Source organism: Erpetoichthys calabaricus, chromosome 1 (assembly GCF_900747795.2).
Source record: "Erpetoichthys calabaricus chromosome 1, fErpCal1.3, whole genome shotgun sequence".
NCBI classification, from domain to species: domain Eukaryota; kingdom Metazoa; phylum Chordata; class Cladistia; order Polypteriformes; family Polypteridae; genus Erpetoichthys; species Erpetoichthys calabaricus.
Window position 1 is genome coordinate 3,553,949 of NC_041394.2, and position 22,610 is coordinate 3,576,558.

General features: G+C 41.9%; 1 protein-coding gene across 3 annotated transcripts in view; it reads left to right on the forward strand.

Moving 5' to 3' along the window:
- The first annotated feature begins 1,339 nt into the window (after window positions 1-1,339).
- The window catches only part of lrfn1 (leucine rich repeat and fibronectin type III domain containing 1), a 633,909-nt gene continuing 612,638 nt past the window's right edge, over window positions 1,340-22,610 (forward strand). For all 3 annotated transcript variants that reach the window (XM_028795486.2, XM_051933993.1, XM_051934002.1), the window contains exon 1: window positions 1,340-3,196. The gene's annotated coding sequence lies outside the window, so the exon portion shown is untranslated. The remainder of the gene's footprint in view (window positions 3,197-22,610) is intronic.

Consider the following 22,610-nt stretch of genomic DNA (forward strand, 5'->3'; position numbering starts at 1 on the left):
TATTAGATAAATATGAAAGGCACTATATAAGAGATACATAGATGTGAAATGTGGTGATAGAGAGACAGATAGACATGAAACGTACTATATGCTAGATATATAGATGTGAAAGGTGGTAATAGATGAATGTGAAATTAGTTATATAATACATAGATGTGAAAGGTGCTGATGGATAGATATCAAAGGCACTATATAATAGATTTACAGATGTGAAAGGGCACAACAGATGGATATGACAGACAATATATAATATAAAGTTGTGAACAGTACTGATAAATAGATCTTAAAGGCATTATACAATACATACACATAGATGTTAATGGTGCTAATTGATATGAAAGGCACTATATAATAGATAGTGAAGTGAGGAAGTTAACACCACAGCCCATAGAGCCCGAGGTAAAAATGCAGCCGCAGTGCACTTCATCTTAATAAATATATGTAAATAGATACAGATGTGAAAGGCATTATATATTAGAAATATAAATGTAAAAGGTGCTGATAGATACATAAGAAAGGTACTGATAGATAGATAGATAGATAGATAGATAGATAGATAGATAGATAGATAGATAGATAGATAGATAGATAGATAGATAGATAGATGTGAAAGGCACTATATAATAGATAGATAGATAGATAGATAGATAGATAGATAGATAGATAGATAGATAGATAGATATGAAAGGCACTATATAACTGGTAGATACCTACACCTGTATGGAAAGCCCTGTTTTGTAATAGTTGGCCTAACAGCAACTTTTAAACTTACAAATGCTAACTTTTAGTTAAATCAGCTTATTGCAGCTGGGTGCTATCGGAAAATTTCATATGCAGCATTTTTTGATTTTGAACAGCCTGTGTGTTTACATAAAATCTTTCTACAGCAGTTAAATAATTACAACAATCCCAGTGAATCACTTATGCCTTTATTTAGAGCAAGGAAATCCTTCAGCTTCATTTCATCTGAAATCAAATGTGTTAACATAAAATCCAAGAGTTGTACAATTTTATATGAGAAGAGTTTCAGTCAAATTAACTTAAGGCAACTGAGTAAAGATATCAAGGTGACCAGTTAATTTCTTAAAGTGCACAGCATCTCCAAAGAAATGATTGATTTTTGCATTCAAATAACATGTTCAGTGGTGTCAAATTTCTTTATATTTTCTGAAAATATTCTGCTTTGTCTGATGGGTGGAGTTTGTTTCATAATACATTAACAATAACGATGATGATGATGATGATGATTAGGAGTAGTAGTAACAACAGTAGTAGCAGAGCCACAAATGGCGTCCCATCCACGGCTGGTCTCTATCCTGCCCCTCACACTCCCGGAGTGGGCTGCAGCTCCCCCACACTCATATTTTGAAAAAGCAGCCTCGGAAAATCAATGAATGGCCGATTTCTTCTGAATCCTCTACTTATCATCGTTACTATTACTGCGTCGTGTTGTTGAATCCCGCTTATAAATAGCGGCACTGAATGTGGGACATGGCCCCTCCGGTCTAATCTGCGGCTGATTATGACCAATAGTGCGGATTTAAAGGCGGTACATCAAAGAAGTGATTAGAGGAGCGCGCCAAAGCGAATTGCTGGGATGTGGGAGCGCATCTGGATGTGTGACGCTAAGCCACTCGAAAAGGAGCCGCGCGGCACAGGATACACAGCGTAATGGAATCTGCTTTGCTGCTTTCCTGTGGCTGCCGCAGGAGCGATTAGAAAAAAAAAAAAGAATTCCGCCATCGGGTGCCACGGGCTTAGTTCAGTTATTGAGCCAATTGAATGGAATCGCGTCAGAAACGTGAAGAGTTAATCCATCCGCATCCTCCTGCCGTGGCTTTCTGACTGGGCGCTCCCGCTGCCAGGCTGCTGCTGCACTTTACGAGACGCGGACCTGTTCAGCATGCGATCGTCCGGGAGAAGCAAATCCTAAATCTACGGTGCTGTTTTGGGGTAGACTGGCAAATAATTTAGTAACACGCTACATTCTAAGAGTTTCACATTTCCCGTTCTATCCCATCTCTTTCACATTTCGGTTAAACTTCTCATTCACCGGTTACTGCAGGGGTCTTTTTTTTTTTCTTCCAGAAATAACCTGCGCCCATCTCTTAGGAATAAGAACCACTGACCGCGCCTGCAGTCCGGCACGCTATTATGATCATCTCAAGCAGCAGTCGCTCGTTAGAGCGGGTTCAACATGCTCTGTCTGTTAGGTTGTGTCGCTAAGAAGACGACAGCTTTTGAGCTTTGCCTTTAAAAAAAAAAAAAAACAAACAGGCAGCCCTCGATTATATTATTATGGGGACCTGGTGGTGCTTTGCGGCGTGTATCGCAGTCTTCGCTCCTAACGAAAAGGAGAAAACGTATCATGCTGCTGTTTCCTCCGCGCTGTGCTCAGCTCCAGTGGGCTTCTCCGGTGCAACAAGAGTTCTTGCGTGAGGATAAGCGGAGAGGAGAACTCTCCGCGGCGGCACGGCTGATCGGAAACACCTGCCTCGCGTGTTTTCTTCTCATTTCCAAGGAATAACGGGATCACGGATCGGAGCGTGTCTGCGGGGAAGTGAAGCACGAAGGATGTTTTTCTCCTGCATGCAGTTTTAAACCGTAACAACCTGGAATTTACCCAGAGGATTGTGAAGATATGATTGTAGCTGCGTGCTTCATCCGAAGGAGGGAGGTGGCGGAATTAATTCGATAACCTTTTTTTATTTTTGTGTGTGTGGACCTCACTGGACATCTCGTTGGGAACTACAGGGCTGGGCTTTTTTTATTGATATTATTTTTAACTATCTACAGATCGGAATTACTATTATTATAATATATTTTTTTTTTACTTCGGCTATCCCCTCTTTCACAGGTTAGCCTGCAATTGACCACCGTTGTCTCAGCAATACCAAACGGTTGTCGCTCGATTGTATAAGAATCTGCCGTTTATAATTCGTCTGAGCGGAGCACCGACTGCACCGGAGAGCATCTCTGCCGTCCCCTCCATGCTCGCTTATCACTGATGGCAGACTGTGCAAGCCCAAGTTAAAGGGATCGTGGATTTTCATGCATTTTGTTTCGTTCGTGAGCGGGGATGCACCATACTGAACAGCCAAATTCGACGACTCGAAAGGGATTCGGCGCGTGAGGCAGGACAGACCACAGCTTCCAGCCTCGAGGAAGGGGTCGATATTAATGTACCACTTCAAAGGTATGTAACTCCTTATGCTATCGAAACAAGCCGGGGTCCACTTTTTCTTTATTTTTTTTTAATCATGAAGCTGTCTAAGAAACGAATTTGGGTCGAAGAATACGGTGCTCAAGTATCCGCATGAAGGCGGCAGATTGTTTTGTAAAGATAGAGAATGCATTTTGAACTGTGTCACATATCCACATAATGTGGGTGTAGGCAGATTTTTTTTTCATTCTGCAGTCCTATGAAATGAAAGTCTATGCGTGTGTTGTGTGATATTGGGGGGGTGTTGGGGGGGGGGGGGGCGAGGGAGAGTGATGGTGAAGAAGAAAAAAAAATCTGTAGTGTCTATAAAGAGTCAGACGTCTTTCGGCACATAGGTGTGCCCCTCACCTGCTCGACTTCAGTGTGAATAAGAAAACGTGACTTGAAGCTTTAGGCGCTATCCAAAAAATATTACCTTATTTGGTGGGGGGGGGGGGGGGGGGTGCGTGTGTTGTATTGGCAGGTGTGGGGAGTTTCCTTGTTTAATAGTTTTTGATAGCTCTGGTAATAATAATAATAATGCAGCGAGAAATCCTTATGTCATTTCTGAATAATTCCTTAAATGAAGGTCGAAGTCTCTCACGGCACGCGCGACACGTGGCTCAAATAAGAGCGTCTAATTAACTTAAAGAGCTTCATCGGAATCATCGTAATAATAAAACTAGCCGATAAAGCTCCATGTCCGCCACACGGGAGCACGCATCGCATCTCAGACCGAATAAGATGTGCTTTGCAGAAATGCGCCAGGTGCTCGTTTTGAGCGGTCATCAGACAAGGGCTGCGCGGCGACTCCACGCCGTTCACGGGCTCAGATTGCGCACCCGCGTCGGCCGAGGTGAACTTGACACGCTGTTGAGCTCGTGCCGTGAAGAGACTCGCCGAGCTTCGCCTGCTGCTGACAGGCTGGCTTTACGGGTTTCACTGGAGTAAGAAGCAGACGCCCACCCTCCTTTCACCACGACCCCCCCCCCCCCATGAAAAAGGTTTGAGCGCAGCTGCCCCACATTCACACAACCAATCCACTGTGTACACCGAATGAAAACTTTAAAAAAAAACAACTGAAAACCCACAGCTCGATGACCTCCGCCAGCACCAGCAGCCTTTTCCAACACATTCTCACCTCCGCCATATCCATCCAAACCCACTAATTTATTCAGCCGAGCTGATCATAACTTTGTAAGAAGCGCCGTTGATGTGCATCACCTACGACCGCGTCTGGGCTTCTAACGCAGTCATAATGTGTCAACCCTTAATTACGTTTACGATCCAGCGGGGCAGCAAGGCGCTTGTTATCAACTCCACCCCCAGAAATATTTAAATCAGAAAGAGCAATGATGGGTGATACATCGTAAAGCAGCCCCAAATGAAATCGGGATCCGAAATACACGCCCACTTGACTCAAAGTATCTTTTAAAAAGAAGTCACACACAGGCGCAGAAAGCATTAAGTAAAAGAAGGCGTGGTCAAGGTAATAGTAATATAACATAATCTTGATGAAGATCCACAGCCCTTTAGACAGAATAAATTCAGCCCTTCTCCCCAAGTCAATGCCAAACTGCAGAGAAAGAAACACGAAAACGTTAAACCTCGAAACAAGAAGATAGATAGATAGATGTGAAAGGCACTATATAAGCAATAGACAGATAGAACACACTGTCCTCTTTTCTGTAAATTACAGTAACACTGCCGCTGCATGATCATGGGTTTTCCTCCCATATCCCAACTGACTTGCTGCTTATGTTAAATGGTGGTTCTAAATCACCAGCATCTTGAACATGGGAATGGCGCTATAGAAATAAAATGTATTATTATTATTATTATTAAATCTGCTGAGCATGAGTGAGAACTGGCATCCCATCTTGGGATGTTTCCTGCTCTTTGCCCACTGCTGCCTGCATAGGTTCAACCAACAAACTGTGAACCTAACTTGGATACATATATACATACATACTGTACATACATACAGCCTTCCATTGTTAAAGTTGCTTATTTGGATTAGGGTCACCAGGAAGCTGGAGCCTATCCTAGCATGGCAGAAACCAGCTTATCGCAGGGTGAACACACGCTCACATCTGGGGCCATTTTAGCATCGCTAATACACATAACCTGAAGATCGTAACTGGAGAACCCAAAAGAAAGAGAAAAGATGGGACGGAGTGGTGGCTCTGAGGCTAAGGATCTGTGCTGGTATCCAGAAGGTTGCCGGTTCAAATCCAAAAACAGATCCTACTCTGCTGGGCCCTTGAGCAAGACCCTTAACCTGCAATTGCTCCAGGGGTGCTGTACAATGTCTGACCCTGCGCTCTGACCCCAAAGGGTATGTGAAAACGAATAAATTCCTAATACAAGAAATTGTATAAGGTGAAATAAAGAACAACAACAAAAAAAAAAAAACATGAAGGGAGCACCTGGGACTTGAACCCTGGTCTTCATGTTGCAAAGTAACTCTGTGTCTACTTTTATTATATATAGAGTGTAAAATATTAGATAGATAATGTGAATGGCACTATATAACCGATAGATCATGTGCTGACAGTAAGAGAAAAACTTTAAAGGTGATATTTGTAAAGATATATATATAAGAAAGGTCCAGTGTGCTGATAGAGAGATATGAAAGGTGCTATAAAACATATAGATGTGATGCACTATATGGTAGACAGACATATGTTTGTGCAGTGGTTAAAGCTTTGGACTTTGCACTTCATACCCTGAGTTGGTGGGATCAAATCTCGCTACAGACACAGTGTGACCCTAAGCAAGTCACTTCAACTGCTTGTGATCCAATAATAAAAACAAATGAAATGCAGCCAGTTGTATCTCAAACATGTAAGTCACCTTAGTGTTGTAATACTACTACTATATTGTTATTATTATTATGGGTTTAAAATATAAAGGACGCTATCTAATACATATAGAGATGTGAAAGGTGCAGATAGATAAACATGAAATGAACTATTATCAGAGTTATATGGATGTGAACAGTGCTAATAGATGAATATGTAAGGCACTATATACTGTAATAGATACAGCGATATGAAAGGTGCTGATCGATATTAAAGGCACTATACAATAAATATATAGAGTTAAATTCCCCCAATAGATTTTTATTAATAAAGTTTTATCTAATCTAATCTAGATATTAAAGATGCTGATAGATATGAAATGTACTATATAATAGATATATTGATGTGAACAGTACTAATAGATGAATATGTAAGGCACTATATACTGTAATAGATACAGCGATATGAAAGGTGCTGATCGATATTAAAGGCACTATACAATAAATATATAGAGTTAAATTCCCCCAATAGATTTTTATTAATAAAGTTTTATCTAATCTAATCTAGATATTAAAGATGCTGATAGATATGAAATGTACTATATAATAGATATATTGATGTGAACAGTACTAATAGATGAATATGTAAGGCACTATATACTGCAATAGATACAGAGATATGAAAGGTGCTGATAGATATTAAAGGCACTATATAATAAATATAGAGAGTTGAATTCCCCTAATTAATTTGTATTAATATTATTAATATAATGAATATAATTTTTATTAATAAAGTTTTATCTAATCTAGATATTAAAAGTGCTGATATGAAATGTACTATATAATAGATATGTTGATGTGAACAGTGCTAATAGATGAACATGAAAGGCACTATATAATATAGAGATGTGAAAGGTACTATTAGATATATATATATAAATGAAAGGCACTATATAGGAGATATAAAGATTTGAAATGGGGTGATAGAGAGACATGAAAGGCACTATATAACATACTGTATGTAGATGTGAATGGTGCTAATAGATGAATATGTAATTAACTATATAATAAACAGACGTGAAATGTGTTGATGGATAGATTTGGAAGGCACTGTATTTTGGCTATATAGATATGAATGGTGCTGATAGATGGATATGAAAAGCACTATATAATAGATGTACAGATGTGTATGGAGATAACAGATGAAAATGAAAGACACTATAACATATAGAGGTGTGGAAGGTGCTGATAAATAGATATAAAAGGCATTATACAATAGATATACATAGATGTGAATGGTGCTAATAGATAGATATGAAAGGCACTATATAATAGATAGTGAAGTGACGAAGTTAACACCACAGTCCGTAGAGCCCGAGGTATTAACGCAGCCGCAGTGCACTTTATCTCGCTAAACTACCAACATCCCACCCCCTACCCCACCCGCAGCTTTCCCACATCGCCCATCTTTTATTTTTAACCGCACTTCCTCCGTCTATTGGACGGTCTCGACGTGTGGATCCCTTCTTGTCGAGATCAGCCACGAGGATGAATTAAACCCTGGTCTGGACACGTTCACCCCAACGCTCCTCCTCACTCGTACCACGCCGGTTTCAAGTTGTCGTTTCCCTTCCTGGTAGGTTTCAGTCAGCAGGACTCCTTGGCTGCTCCTGTGAGATTCGCATCGGTATGATCTTATTAAGATGCCTAGGAAATATGCGAAGAGGGCGATGCGGGTTTAAAGGATCTGCACGTGTGCCGTAATAAAACAGCATATAATGAACCCTCTGCCAGCCCATCCACCGCTCCACTTCTCTACAAACACGACACCCCTGACGGTTCGGCGGACCCAAAGCCCGCTGCGCGAGTCACGGCGAGTGCGCGCCCACGAGTCAGCGTCTCCTTTTTCTACACTGCTGCCGGAGGGACAGCGGAACGAGGCTTTTCTCTCATTGCGATCCGATCTCGTCCCATCGTATTAGAATTTGTCAGCCTGTTAGAAAGACAACTACCGCCTGTCATCTCCTCAGGACATTTATGACCATCGTGTCTTTCACGCCCGTTTCTTCTCTCCACACGCCGGCGCACCTGTCCGTGCGCGTGACTCGCCGCGCTACTCATTTGGCTCCGCACCCGACACATCAAACGCCTTTCTGACACTTCACTCGGTCTGAAGGGGTCGCGACAACATTTACATTCGCATTAACTCGCAGTCAATCACAGCGGTTGCAGGCACACTGGGCGTGTTTGTGTTTTTAGGGGGCGCGGTCCTTATAGGTGGCGCCGCCGAGCGTTCGTTTGGTCACTAGAGGCCATTGATTATTAGAAATGAAGGAGCCGAAAGGAAAGGAGCCGCCGTAGTGCTCTGCTTGGCTCCGCAGAAGAGAAGTCGCTTCATTGTGCGACAGGATGTCTTGAATCGATCGATCTTTGTATAACGAGGCTTCATCCCCAAATGTCTGCCTTATGATCTAAAAAAAGAAAACCCGAGCTAACATGATGTGTTTCAGTTGTCTAGCGTGTTGTATTTCCTCTTTCTTGCTCACATTGACATTTATCTCCATGGAGTTTTTTCATTCCCTGCATTACACGAATTTTCATTTACTGTTGCTAACTCGAGGCATTTTTTTCCTTATATAAAGTCGGTAGTCAAATCATCTCCAGAAGGTTTCACCTGTGATTTACAGCCAGCGGTGTCTTCTGTGCATTCACACTGGCAACTTAGTCTTATTTAGAATACACACATTTCAACGCATTAACCCGATTTGGAGAACAAAAAGACCTCCGTTTAAATGAGTGCATCCTCTGTTTAAGGAGATCCGGTATTTATCTCATTTCTGTGTCTGTACACAACCACTCAGCCCCAGGAGGGGAAACTGCAAAAGTGCGTAAGACACTCGAGTTCCCCAACGGCAAAACCTCAAGGCGGTCACGGCTAACAGCCTCACACACGTTTTAATGGTTAGGACATTCCTCGATAATAAAGGCAACATTCTTCCTCTTATCTCGCTTTCATTTTCACCAGTCTGAGCCTTTTGATTTTCAGCGTCTCTATCTGGTCGCGTGCCTTTGAAGATTAAACAATGAACATCTTGTCTCAGTTGCTTTCTGTTAGATTCCAATAGCCAAACATTTTGGAAATCGCTTTCTGTTGTCTTCAATCCTTTCTTAATTATCTATTTAGTCCGAGTTCACAGTTCATTGACATTCCCTCATATATTATATATATAATATTTATATACACACACACATATACATATATGCATGTGCATATATACAGTAGTGCTCTCAGACTTTTCTTTACATCTGCAGTTTTTGTCCTGCTCACTGTCTCATACAGCAGGTGCAGATAAAGCGATGCATGACTTGGATTGAGACATTGCAATTCCCTTTTAATGAAAATAACAGAATTAATGCCAGCTCAGTGTCGCGTCTTCTGCTAAATATGATCTTCTGTTCTAAAGCTGCCTTTACCTGTGCTGAAATCCATGTTATCTGAACGTCATTAAAGCTCCATGTTCAGAGACGCCTATTGTGCAGCTGCTTCAGGTTTTACTCTTTGAGTTATAATGAGCACGCTATCCTTATCATAGCAAAGTTAGCTTTTCAAAGCTCATTGTGCCAGTTCTTAAAACTGTCATTTTGTATATAAGAGACTGGAATGAAACGGCACAAAGGTTGAAAACACGGGGGTGGGGGTGGGGGTGGGGGGGTGATCTTTTTTTGTGGAGGCAGAGGAGTACGTCTGTCAGCACCCTCAGACCTTGAATGGGATTTAAGCAGCGTTGAGAATTTTATGACAGATTTTCGAGCTTGGAATGGTGGTGACGGGCTTTGTTCACCATGTGTCATGTGCCACTGATGGGCACCACAAGATGAATCTGCTTCATATAAAAGGTGCACACCTTTACACGGAAAACTGTGGCACAACTCAGAAGATCTGACCAGCAACAGATCTCTTAACATTAGCCAAGACAGAACATCGATCTACTGTATCTATCAACACTTTCACAATTATATATCTATTATATAGTGCTTTTCATATCTATCTATCTATCTATCTATCTATCTATCTATCTATCTATCTATCTATCTATCAGTGCCGGATTAACCAATAGGCACATGTAGCATATGCTACGGGCCCCGCAATTTCGGGGGCCCCCAAATGGTGGACCCAATATTTAATGAAAAGTGTAGCATTGAAAAACTGGTCTTTAAAAATATTATCTTTACGTTTTTAAACTGTAAATTTCTTACACAACAAAACTTTAGGGGCCCAACACATAAAATTCACATAAATATTATAGGATTTCTTATTATAATCAAGAGTAAAATAATTATTTAGTCCGGTTTGAACTGTTCAGAATCTAAACTTCAGATGATGCAGACCAAAAGGGCCCCCAAATTTGAAATGTGCTACGGGCCCCCAAAGCTCTTAATCCGGTCCTGCTATCTATCTATCTATCTATCTATCTATCTATCTATCTATCTATCTATCTATCTATCTATCTATCTATCTATCTATCTATCTATCTATCTATCTATCTATCTATCTATCTATCTATCTATCTATTATATAGTGCCTTTCATCTATCTATCTATCTATCTATCTATCTATCTATCTATCTATCTATCTATCTATCTATCTATCTATCTATCTATCTATCTATCTATCTATCTATCAGTATCTGTCTTATGTATCTATCAGCACCTTTTACATTTATATTTCTAATATATAATGCCTTTCACATCTGTATCTATTTACATATATTTATTAAGATGAAGTGCACTGCGACTGCATTTTTACCTCGGGCTCTATGGACTGCGGTGTTAACTTCCTCACTTCACTATCTATTATATAGTGCCTTTCATATCAGTTAGCACCATTAACATCTATCAATTATGTAGTGCCTTTCATCGATGCTAGCTGTGTTAGGCTACAGTCCCCATTTGACACTGAAAATTACATGACTCTAAAATAATGATAATAATATCCATCCATTTTTCAACCCTCTGAATCCGAACACAGGGTCACGGGGGTCTGCTGGAGCCAATCCCAGCCAACACAAGGCAGGAATCAATCCCGGGCAGGGTGCCAACCCACCGCAGGACACACACCAAGCACACACTAGGGCCAATTTAGAATCTCCAATCCACCTAACCTGCATGTCTTTGGACTGTGGGAGGAAACCCACGAAGACACGGGGAGAACATGCAAACTCCACGCAGGGAGGACCCGGGAAGCGAACCCAGGTCCCCAGATCTCCCAACTGCGAGGAAGTAGCGCTACCCACTGCGCCACCGTGCCACCCATAATAATAATAATAATAATAATAAAACTATATTTATATGGTGCTTTTCCTATGTTAAAACTTCTGCTACTACTAGTATTATTACTACTAATAATAATAAAACTATATATATATATATATATATATATATATATATATATATATATATATATATATATATAGTGCCTTTCCTGTGTTACAGCTCAGTTACTGTTTATTAATGAAATGCTTCATATCTCCTATTTTGGTGGTCTATGGTTTTTGCTCTGAATTACACACAGAGGTGCCCCATTTTAACAGCAAGATGAATATGCGAATCTTCAGGTAGACTAATAGAAGCTGAAGTTCAGAAGGACACACAGACAGTGCGTTTCTCTCCGACTGACACCGAGTATATGAGTTGCTTCCCTCAGCTTTTATTAGATGGATATTTATTGAATTTAGATTATAGGGAAGAAGGGACGGTGCCAGCCTGTTAGTTGTATCACCATTCGCTTTGCCAGTTTGTACTTTTCTTACGTGTGCCTACATTAGGTTGAGTTTCACGACCATGTTTATGGGTGCTGCCTTTAGGATCCCAAATCTGCACCCGGTGGGGGACAATACGCCATTTTCTCATGGGTGTTCTCTCTTGCCCCTAATGCTTCCAAGATGAGCTTCAGCCTCCTGTTATTCTGGACACGAGTTGAAGAGCCTCAGGTTATGTCATTTATCAGAAAGAAAGCAGACAGCACAGGGTCCGTCTCCATAGCCCCTGAACGGGTCACCCTACCTTTTGGCACAGTTTGGAAAACACTGGGATGAACATTAAAGCCAGTCTGGAAAAGGGACCACTCTGCAAAGGCACTCTATAAACTGGTATAAAAAGTCTATTTATTGAGCACCAGTGAGGATCTGTGTAACCATAAGTGAGTCACCTCATCAAGCATGAAAAACAAGCAATACCCACCAAACAGGTACGATTAGTATTATCCTTTCGTAAGTCGCTATATAATATCAGATAGAAATTCATTGACCCTGACTGAGTTGCCTCGTGTGTCAGTGCTTATAATTTAGAAACTGTTGTACTGCACACATGAAGCACTTTGGGAGAAGTTTCACCTTGGAAAGGCACTACAGTATATACAGTAAACTGACATAAGCCTGAGACAGTCCCTTCACCAACCTGGTTTCTGATTAGCTGTACAGCATGGCGTAATGCGTTATTCGATGTATGATTTAATGTTAGTGTAAGGGCCAGGATATACTTGATGCTCAGAACGCATCATGGCTGCCACACATTCCCAGAACTCTTTTGGCACATCCTCCCAGTGTGTCTTCAGAAATTAACATGACGTGTGCAGTCGCAATATCAGTAAAAACCTGGGCGGCACGTGTGTTCAAGTTTTGGTACGTGACATTGGAATCTCCAAAGTGACAAACATGCCCGTCAGAAGAGCTGGCATCAAATCACCAGCTCTTTGAAACTGGATGTTGAAACATGTAAGACAAAATAGAAGCAAATCCGAGACAGATATGGCCATGCAAAGCGGAAAATGTCCGAGAAAAGAAGTGAGGATTCGGCCATTGAAAGATAACACAGTGTGATGACAAGCCACATTGCACCACCAACAGGATCGATGTGCGCTCTTCAATGTTTGATCAATGGTTCGATGCAGTGACGTAAATCATCAAACTTGAAGGCTGACATGTGAAAGTATTTCATGGTACTTTTCTTCATCCATTTCTTACACAGGCAATACAAACTTTGTATATTCTCCATCACAACGGCGTGATACATTTAAAGGGCTCACATACTGTACCATCTTTTGTGTTGCTGTTGCCGTCTTTCTTTGCACCTTCGTAACAGCATCTCGCACTGCCACCTGGTGGAATCCCCCAGATTTACATAAAGTACACACTTGTGTATAGTCAGCACACTTCTAGCATAGCAGCAGTATCTTCAAGAGTACACGTCGTGTTGTGTCAAGTATATTTAAAAATTTTAAAAGTAACAGCAAATCGAAAAGCCTGACAATAATGCCAAGACAACACATAGAAACAAGCAATGCATTATGGTGTAGTTTTCATTCGTAAATTTCAGAGTAATCTCAGGGTCTCTATGTACTTGTCCTCCAGACTTATTCATCAGACAGGAATGTATTTACATCATGTATCTACTTATATTGAAGGTTAAAGCCTTGTAATGACGTTATGGTATTAACTCTATTTGCTATAAAAAGCTTTGTGCAAGTGTTATCAATGGGGCACATATTCTCTCTGGTGACTTGCGCACTCCATATCCACCTTGAAATGGACAACTGTCTGTGCATTTTTGCGTCTGTTTGGTTGCTCTGTCTCTTTCTTTCCAACAGATGGCACATCACAAACATTTGTCTTAATCAATTGCCTTGCATATGTCTTTCCAGCAGATGGCACATCACAAGCATTTGTAATAGCAACATGCCTTGCGTTTGTCATTTCAACAGAGAGTGTATCACAAATATTTGTAGTAGTAAAATGCATTGGATTTGTCATTCCAACATAGGACTCATCACAAATGTTTGTTTAAATAAAATGTCTTGCATTTGTCTTTCCAGTACATGCCACATCACAAACATTTATAGTAGGAAATGCCTTGCATTTGCCATTCCAATAGATGGAGCATTTGAAGTAGTAAAATTAATTGTATTTTTCATTTCAACAGATGGTGCATCACAAACATGTGTAGTAATAAAATGCAATTCATTTGTCATTCCAACAGATTGCCATTCACAAGCAATTATAGTAATAAAATGCTTTGCACTTGTCATTCCAACAGATGGTGCACCACAAACATTTGTAGTAGTAAAATTAATTTTATTTTTCATTTCAACAGATGGCACATTAGAAACATTCGTAGTAATGAAATGCTTTCCGTTTGTCATTCCAACAGAAGGTGCATCACAAACATTTACATTGATAAAATGCCCTGCATTTGTCTTTGCAGCACATGCCACATCACAAACATTCGTAGTAATGAAATGCTTTGTATTTGTCATTCCAACAGATGGTGCATCACAGACATTTGTAATAATAAAATGCATTGCATTTGTCATTCCAACAGATGGCACATTAAAAACATTCGTAGTAATGAAATGCTTTGTATTTGTCATTCCAACAGAAGGTGCATCACAAACATTTGCATTGATAAAATGCTTTGCATTTGTCTTTCCAGCACATGCCCCATTACAAACATTTGTAGTAGCAAAATGTGGTGCATTTGTCATTCCAACAGATGGCGCATCACAGACAGTTGTAATAATAAAATGCATGGCATTGTCATTCCAACAGATGGGCATTAACCAGCATTTATAGCAATGAAATGCTTTACATTTGTCATTCCAACAGATGGTGCATCACAAACATTTGCATTGATAAAATGCCTTGCATTTATCTTTCCAGCACACGCCACATTACAAACATTTGTAGTAGCAAATTGTAGTGCATTTGTCATTCCAACAGATGGCACGTCACAAACATTTATAGTAATGAAATGCATTGCATTTATCATTGCGACAGATGGCGCATTGCAAGCATTAACACTGCTTTAACAAATCCCTTACCAAATGGCATTTAATGGAGATATGTATATGCATTGCATTTGTCATTCTAACAGATGGGACATCTCAAACTTTTGTAGTAATACATTTTATTACAATTATTTGTGACACACTATTTGTTGGAATGACAAATGCAACGCATATGTCTCTGTTATATGCCATTTGGAATGGGATTCATTTAAGCAGTGCTAATGTTTGTGATATGCCATCTGTTGGAAACACAAATACAATGCATATCATTAGTGCATGTATCACAAAATACATTCCAATGGGGCACTGTAAATGTTAATGCTGAGGCCTACGTTGATTACTTAGATTCCAAGCCGTATACATTCCCTGTGGTGACTTGGGCTCTGTGTATAAGTAAACAAACAAATAGTGCATTGATGAATTGCTGGTCCTCTCGTAATTATTACCCAAAAATATGAAAAGAAAACTTTAAATAGCATTCACTTAGGAAGGCACTATATGGATCCACAGAATCAAGTCAAGTTTATTGTCATGTATACACACTACACTGAACTGCCACAGAGCATGCCAGAGGGGCTTATCTACTGCTTAAGCACATCAGAAATTCAGGTCTCCCCAGTCAGAGGTGGTGTGCACTCTGGACCTCTTGGTATTTGGTTGCATTCATCCTTCCCTCAATTCTGACCAGTCTTACTGTCCCTGCTGCTCAGAAGCTCCTCCATAACATGATGATGCCACCACCGTGCTTCAGCATAGGGATGAATAAAGGAAGGTGGTCTTTACCGGACAGAGTGTTTTGCCCAAAGGTTCAATTTTGGGCTGTCATATGCCTTTTTACCCAAGAGTGGCTTGCGCCTAGCCACTCTTGCAGTAATTGTCTGACTGAATTTGGCTGCGTTCATCTTCCCTCAGTGGTGACCAGTCTCCCTGTGTCTACTGCTGGGAAGCACCCCATAGAATTATCCAGAACCATCATGCTTCACCACATTCAGAACTTTGTAGAAGACCCTTTGGCAGCAATTCCCCTTTGAGTCTTCTGGGTAAGTCTCTACAGGCATTGCACACCTTCATGTGTGCAGTTTATCACAATCTTTTGATCAGATCCTCTCAAGTGTCCTTAGATTGGATAGAAAGCATCTGTAAAGCTGACATCTTCAGGTCTCTCCGCAGACTCTCGGCCTTTGGCTGGGCCACACAAAGACGGGGACTTGTCTCAAAGCCAGTTCAGCATTGTCTTGACTGTGTGCTTCAGGTCATCATCCTGATGAAAGGTGAACCGTCACCCCAGTCTGAGATCGCGTCCACTCTGGAGCAGGTTTTAATTCAAGGACCTTTCTGTATTTGGCCATGTTCATCTTTCCTCAGTTGTGACCAGTCTCCCTGTGACTTCTGCTGGAAAGCACCCTTATAGCATGATGCTGAAACCATCATGCTTCACCGTAGGGATAGAATTATTGAATTATGGTTTTCTCCAGACATAGTGCTTGACAAAGTCAATTTGTGCCTCATCAAGCCAGAAGATCTTTTCCTCATGCTCTCAGAATCCTTTAAATGCCATTTGACAAACTCCAAGTGAGCTGTCAAAAGCCTTTTACCGAAGAGTGGCTCCTATCTAGCCACTCTACCATAATTACTTTCTTAATGAAGCACTGCTTTGATGATTGTACTTCCAAATCGCTTCTCCTTCTCAACTGAGGACTTCTGAAGCTCTGTTAGAGGGGTCACTTGGGTTTTTATTCTCCTCCCTCACCACGGCCTTTCTTGCCCAGATGATCAGTTTGCCAAGAAAGGCATCTCTAGGAAGAGGCCTGGTGGCTCCAAAGTTCTTCCATTTCACTCCTGGGATCAGTCAAAGCTTAGGATCTATCATTCAGCACAATTTGATCATGGAGGACTGCAGAGAGTTCCTTGGACTTCATGGCTTGGGTTTAGTCGTGACTTGCAGTGTGAATTGTGGGACCTTATAGTATATACAACAGGTGTTATTCAGGTGGACACCAATCAAGCTCCGGACACGTCTTCAGGAGAATTCAAGCAAGCAAGGAGGCACCTGAGCACAATTTGGAATGCCAGGGCTGAAGAGTCCAAATAATTTAATGAATGAGAGATTTCAGAACCTCATTGTAGATTAAAAAAAGGTAACTCAGACATGGCAGTGAAAACTGGACATTAATATGTCACTCCTCTTGTGTATGGGAAGCTTTGACAGAAGACCTTGCTGTTTACTGCTGCTTTTCACTCTTACCAGTTTCCAAGAATTCACGCTTTCATTCCCTTGGGGTTAGAAGTGAAAGCAGAAGGTGACAAGTTGAAATCCCAGAAGTGGCTCACTGTGTGACAAGTCACATTGGCTGCCAGCGTTCTCTCAAATTAGTAACACTTTTTTAAAACTGTACTGAACTGGCACAATGACAGATGTGCTTCAAAATGGCGGGCTTCACGAAAAGGTAAACGGATTTCTTCATGACAGTCCGGGGCTTGTTTTTTTATGACGTGTTTTATTTAGTTAGGCCTCTGTAGTTCATCAGATCAGAAATATTTTTTCAAGCATTCCCAAAAATTCAACTTTTTTTTTCTTTTAAAGACACTAATGGTCAAAACAAATCGGTAGATGATGCAGTAGAATATTTTGGACCAACAACAACAAAAACAATTTATTTCTTCTCATTCATTCATTTAATTCATTTCTCACAAAGCCGTGGGTCTGATTAATTTTAATAAAGTCTAAAATCACACAAAGAATATCTCAATGGGTTTTAACAAGGCCAATTTAATTGACAGACCCCCAGCCTTGATTCTCTAAGACACGGGTGTTGAACTCCGGTCCTGGTGGGCTGCAGTGGCTGCAGGTTTTCATTCTAACCATCTTCTTCATTCGTGACCAATTTGTGCTGCGAATTCACTTGTTTTACCTTAGTTTGAATTAACGTGACTCAGACCCCTTAGTTGTTTCTTTTTCCTTAATTAGCAGCCAAACAATAATGAGATGCAAAACGAGTCGCCACGTGACCAGCTCACCTGTGCCCAGCACACAATACCTGAAAATAAAGAAAGGTGATGGTCTCAGTAAGGCTGATCTGCTCAGGTCATCAAGACATCTTGACGGTGTTCTTAGAAAAAAATAGAAACAGCAACAGTTTGGGAAATGTCTGCTATGGCAGAATGAGAGCAGCAACAAGCCATGGAATTAAATAACGGCTTTAATTAACAGCAGGGAGTGGCTTCTCATTAAGGGATTGGTTGGAGTTTGAAGCCCCAGTTTAGCTGCTCATCTATCAGCTCGTTTCACGTCTTATTTCTGTTTGGCTGCCATTTAATGAAGGAAGGAAGGAATCAATTCAGCAGACTGAATCCTTAAACACAGTTAATTAGCACTGAAAACTGGTCACTAATTAGGAAAAGGGTGAGAATTAAAACCTGCAGCTACTGTGGCCCTCCAGGACTGGAGTTTGACACGCCTGCTCTAAGAAGACAAAAAACGAAAAAAAATAAAACTTCCAAAAGTCCTTGCAGGAAAAAAGGAACAGAATCTGGGAAGGGCAATTCAAAGAGAGACCCCCTGTGCAAGTAGGCTGGAGGTGCAATGGGTGTCAATACAAGACGGATTTTTTTTCCCCCTAAATAATAAAAACCATCATTTAAAAACTGCATTTTGTGTTTACTTGTGTTATGTTTGACTAATGGTTAAATGTGTTTGATGATCAGAAACATTTTGTGTGACAAACATGCAAAAGAATAAGAAATCAGGAAGGGGGCAAATAGTTTTTCACACCACTGTACATGTGAAAAGTAATACATCATAGATATTTAAATGTAAAGGGTTCAGATAGATAGATATGAAAGGCACTATATAATAGATAGATATAGAGATAGATACTAATGAAAGGCGCTTTATAACAGATATGTAAATGTGAAAGGTGCTATATAATAGATATATAAATGTAAAGGGTTCAGATAAATAGATATCAAAGGCACAATATAACAACATTTTTACAACAACAACATTTATTTATATAGCACATTTTCATACAAACAATGTAGCTCAAAGTGCTTATAGATAGATAGATAGATAGATAGATAGATAGATAGATAGATAGATAGATAGATAGATAGATAGATAGATGTGAAAACCACTATATAATAGACAGTGCATTAGAATAGATATGTAAATGAGAAAAGTGCTATATACAGTAATATAATAATAATAATAATATATAAGTACAGTATACTGCGGTGGGCTGGCACCCTGCCCGGGGTTTGTTTCCTGCCTTGCGCCTTGCGTTGGCTGGGATTGGCTCCAGCAGACCCCCGTGACCCTGTAATTAGGATATTGTGGGTTGGTTAATGGATGGATGGATAGATACAGTATATAAGTGTGAAAGGTGATACATAATAGATATTTAAATGTAAAGGGTTCTGATAGATAGCTAGACAAATAGATATGAAAGGCACTATATAATAAATATATAGATTTTAATTTCCCCATGGTATTCATCCATCCATCCATCCTCTTCCGCTTATCCGAGGTCGGGTCGCGGGTGCAGCAGCTTGAGCAGAGATGCCCAGACTTCCCTCTCCCCGGCCACTTCTTCTAGCTCTTCCAGGAGAATCCCAAGGCGTTCCCAGGCCAGCCGAGAGACATAGTCCCTCCAGCGTGTCCTGGGTCTTCCCCGGGGCCTCCTCCCGGTTGGACATGCCCGGAACACCTCACCAGGGAGGCGTCCAGGAGGCATCCTGATCAGATGCCCGAGCCACCTCCTCTGACTCCTCTCAATGCGGAGGAGCAGCGGCTGTACTCTGAGCCCCTCCCGGATGACTGAGCTTCTCACCCTATCTTTAAGGGAGAGCCCAGACACCATGCGGAGGAAACTCATTTCAGCCGCTTGTATTCGCGATCTCGTTCTTTCGGTCACTACCCATAGTTCATGACCATAGGTGCGGGTAGGAACGTAGATTGACTGGTAAACTGAGAGCTTTGCCTTGCAGCTCAGCTCCTTTCTCACCACGACAGACCGATGCAGAGCCCGCATCACTGCGGACACCACACTGATCCGCCTGTCGATTTCACGCTCCATTCTTCCCTCACTTGTGAACAAGATCCCGAGATACTTGAACTCCTCCACTTCGGACAGGATATTGCTAACAACCAAGCTCTGGCACTGATCGTACAGGGACTGAACAGCCCTTATCAGGGGGGCCGGTACCCCATACTCTCGGAGTACCCCCCACAGGATTCCCCGAGGGACATGGTCGAATGCCTTTTCCAAGTCCACAAAACACATGTAGACTGGTTGGGCAAACTCCCATGCACCCTCCAGGACCCTGCTAAGGGTGTAGAGCTGGTCCACTGTTCCGCGACCAAGACTAAAACCACATTGTTCCTCTTGAATCCGAGGTTCGACTATCCGACGGACCCTCCTCTCCAGAACCCCCGAATAGACTTTTCCAGGGAGGCTGAGGAGTGTGATCCCTCTGTAGTTGGAACACACCTTCCAGTCCCCTTTCTTAAAGAGGGGGACCACCACCCCGGTCTGCCAATCCAGAGGCACTGTCCCTGATGTCCATGCGATGTTGCAGAGGCGTGTCAACCAAGACAGCCCTACAACATCCAGAGCCTCGAGGAACTCCGGGCGTATCTCATCCACCTCGGGGCCCTGCCACCAAGGAGTTTTTTGACCACCTCGGTGACCTCAGTCCCAGAGATGGGGGAGCCCAACTCTGAGTCCCCAGACTCTGCTTCCTCATTGGAAGGCATGTTATTGGGATTGAGGAGGTCTTCGAAGTACTCCCCCCACCGACCCACAATGTCCCGAGTCGAGGTCAGCAGCGCACCATCCCCACCATATACAGTGTTGACATTGCACTGCTTCCCCTTCCTGAGACGCCGGATGGTGGACCAGAATCTCCTCGAAGCCGTCCGAAAGTCGTTCTCCATGGCCTCCCCAAACTCCTCCCACGCCCGAGTTTTTGCCTCAGCAACAACCATCGCCGTATTCCACTTGGCCTGTTGGTACCTATCAGCTGCCTCCAGAGTCCCACAGGACAAAAGGGACCGGTAGGACTCCTTCTTCAGCTTGACGGCATCCCTCACCGCCGGTATGAAATACCCATGGTATTAATAAAGTTTATCTTATCTAATCTATATGTTAAAGGTACTTATAGACAGACATGAAAGGCACTATACAAAAGATATATTGATGTGAACAGTGCTAATAGATGAACATGAAATACACTATATAATATACAGATGTGAAAGTGACTTACAAATGAGGTAAACATAATGAAGAGATGTGAGATGCAGTAGTCCAAACCCGACAAGACCAAAGCCTGAACTAAAAATTGTTCTTCATGGTCTTTCAGATAAGGTCTGATCTTTATGAATGTTGTACAGTTTGAACCTGCATGAAGGAGAAATGGTAGCATTGTGGTCAGAAAAAGATAGCTTCTCATCAGTCACCACACTAAGTTTGTGTACTGACATGGCAGGTCTTAGCAGCAGTGAGCCAAACTGGACAGAGATGGGGAGTTGAGCAGACTGGCTGGCCGGGATCACACGAAGCTCTGTTTTTGCCAGGTTGAGCTGTAGATGGTGGTCCTTCATTCAGGTTGAGATATCAGTAAGACATGCAGAGACTCTAGCCCATACCATATTGTTCTCCGGAGAGAATGAAAACTACAGCTGTGTATCATCAGCATAGCTCTGATAAGAGAACCTATAGAATTAGATAATGGAGCACAGTGAGGTGGTGTACACAGAAAATAGTAGAGGACCCAGCACCGATCCTTGGGGCACCCCTGGGCATATCTGATGTGCCTTTGACAACTCCACTCGCCAGGACATGCTGTAGGATCTGCCCAAGATGTAGGACTCAAACCCTCTGAGAGCAGTCCCAGTGATTCCAATTTTAGTGAGGGTGGCAAAAAGGAGGCAGCACAGTGGCGCAGTGGTAGCGCTGCTGCCTAGCAGTAAGGAGACCTGGGTTCGCTTCCCGGGTCCTCCCTGCGTGGAGTTTGCATATTCTCCTCGTGTCTGCGTGGGTTTCCTCCCACAGTCATGCAGGTTAGGTGGATTGGCGATTCTAAATTGGCCCTAGTGTGTGCTTGGTGTGTGTGTGTGTGTCCTGCCCAGGATTGGTTCCTGCCTTGTGCCTTGTGTTGGCTGGGATTGGCTCCAGCAGACCCCTGTGACCCTGTGTTCGGATTCAGCGGGTTGGAAAATGAATGGATAAATGGCAAGAAGGATATTGTGGCTGATTGTGTCAAAGGCAGAAGAGAGATCTAGCAGGACCAGACCCGATGACATGTTGGTAGCTCTAGCAAGTCGTAGCTGGTTGACCACAGTCAGTAGACGCATCTTAGTCAAGTCATTCTGGGAAATTCAGATTTTGCATGATGTATATGACACTGTAAAACTAAACTGCCATGATATGCCTGGTGAATTTGGTTGTGTGACAAAAAGGCTAAAAGATTGCAATCAAGTGGAAGGTCAAGAAAATCATTAGACCCCTGTTCAGAATGCAGCAACTGTCAATGTTCATGTTGGGGGGAGTTGTGGATGTCACTAAGACCGCATCATCATGCAGATCAGGCTTTGACTTTCTCCTCTCTCATGCAGAAGCAACAGAAAAAATATTATAAGAAAAGTACATAAAGAAACACGTTCCTGCTGTCCCAATTGTGACGTCGGACTGTGCGATATGAAGTTTCATTATAGTCAGACAGACACATGGCATCACTTTTCTACATAGTCACCATCATTTGCG